Raw genomic sequence first — 1,942 nt, 5'->3', positions numbered from 1 at the left:
CAGGAATACTTGAAAGTCTTCTATTTTATTAAATATCTATTTTTCCACAAAGGATTATAATCATTTTTGCTGAGCAGGTGATTCTTGGTTGTAATTCTAGCTCCTTTGCCTTCCAAAAATCATATTCCAAGCCCTCCAATCCTTTAATATAGAAGGTGCTTTGTGTGATCCTGATTGTGGCACCATGATATTCTGGCTGCTTGAACTGATTTCTATTTGAGTGGGGAGCTCTGGAATTTGGCTATAATATTCCTTGGAGTTTTTGTTTTGGGATCTCTTTCAGGAGGTAATCAGTGAATTTTTTTTTTCAATTTCTATTTTATCCTCTGGTTCTAGAATATCAGGGAAATTTTCCTTGATAATTTCTTGAAAGATGATGTCTTGGCTCTTTCTTTGCTCATGACTTTCAGGTAGTCCAATAATTCTTAAATTATTTCTCCTGGATCTATTTTCCAGGTCAGTTGTTTTTCCAATGAGTCAGTTCTCATTTTTCTTCTATTTTTTCATTCTTTTGACTTTGTTTCATTGTTTCTTGGTGTTTTATGGAGTCATTACCATCCACCTGCTCAATTCTAACTTTTAAGGAATGATTTTCTTCAGTGAACTTTTGTACCACTTTTTTCATTTGGCCAATTCTACTTTTTAAGGAGTTCTTTTCTTCAGAGAATTTTTGTACCTCCTTTTCCATTTGGCCTATTCTGCTTTTTAAGGAATTCTCTTCAGGGGATTTCTCTTTTACCATTTGGCCAATTCTGTTTTGTAAGGTATTATTTCTTCAGTATTTTTTGTGCCTGTTTTACTAAGCTTTTAATTCTCTTTTCATAATTTTCTTACATTGCTCTCATTTCTTTTCCCAATTTTTCCTCTACTACTTTTTCTCTCTTTCATTAACTCTTCCAGGAATTCCTGTTGGTTTAGGGTCCAATTAACACTTTTCTTTGGGGCTTTTGGGGGGCCAGCTGTTTTCACATTGTTTTCTTCTGAGTTTATGTCTTGGTCTTCCCTGCCACCATATTAGCTTTTTATGGTTAAATCCTCTTTTGTTGTTATTTGCTCATTTCCCCCAACCTAGTCCTTGACCTTGAATTTTATATTAAAGTTGGGCTTTGCTCACCCGGGGGTTGGGAAGGCACTGTGTCAAGCTTTAGGCTTTTTCATGCTGCTGTTTTAGAGCTAGTTCTGGAGGTCTGCAAGCTTTTGGTGCCTCCAAGATTCTGTACTCCTGGGAGAGGTATGGTTACTGCTCCTCTGGTCTGCATTCTGGTCTTTACCCAGGAAGGGCCTCTGGTCCACTGCAACCACCAGTGCTAGCACTCCTCTTTGCCTTAGAAATGTAACCAGGGCACCTGCTCCCTTATGATTGACCACTATCACTCCTCTCTGCCCTGTAACTACAACCCAGAATGGCATATGGGCAAAAGAGTTGCCAATCAGCACCAGCTGTATCCAGTGCCAGCAAAGGGTCCCCAGTAATCTTTTTTCTGACCAGTTGTCCAACCCCTCACCAGCTCTGGGCTGAGAGCTCCCAAATTTGCTGCTGTTGCTGATGCCATCAGCTGGGCTCTGGATATGCCTCCACCCCACTTCCACAGACTTGTTTTGCTGACCTCTTTTCTTAGACCAAAAATATTTCTTACCCTGACCTTTTGTTGACTCTGCCACTCCAAAATCTGATTGGAAGCATCATTTTAAAGTTGTTTGGGGTACAGGGGTTGTTGGGAGAAACTTTGGTTTTGGGGAATATTCTAGAATAAATCATTAAAGAAATGGTTAGTGAAGATCTAGAAAGGCAATCAATGGTTATAAAGGACCAGCATAGTTTCATCAAGAACAGGTCATGCCAGACTAACCTTACTTGCTTTTCTGACAGGATTACTAAAGTAACAAGATGATAGTTACCTCCATCTTATCAAAGCCCTTCACAAAATAACTTATACTATTC

The sequence above is a fragment of the Vombatus ursinus genome, unplaced genomic scaffold, assembly GCF_900497805.2.
Source record: "Vombatus ursinus unplaced genomic scaffold, bare-nosed wombat genome assembly UNPS02014863.1, whole genome shotgun sequence".
Lineage (NCBI taxonomy): Eukaryota > Metazoa > Chordata > Mammalia > Diprotodontia > Vombatidae > Vombatus > Vombatus ursinus.
Note: the sequence above shows the minus strand (reverse complement) of the source record.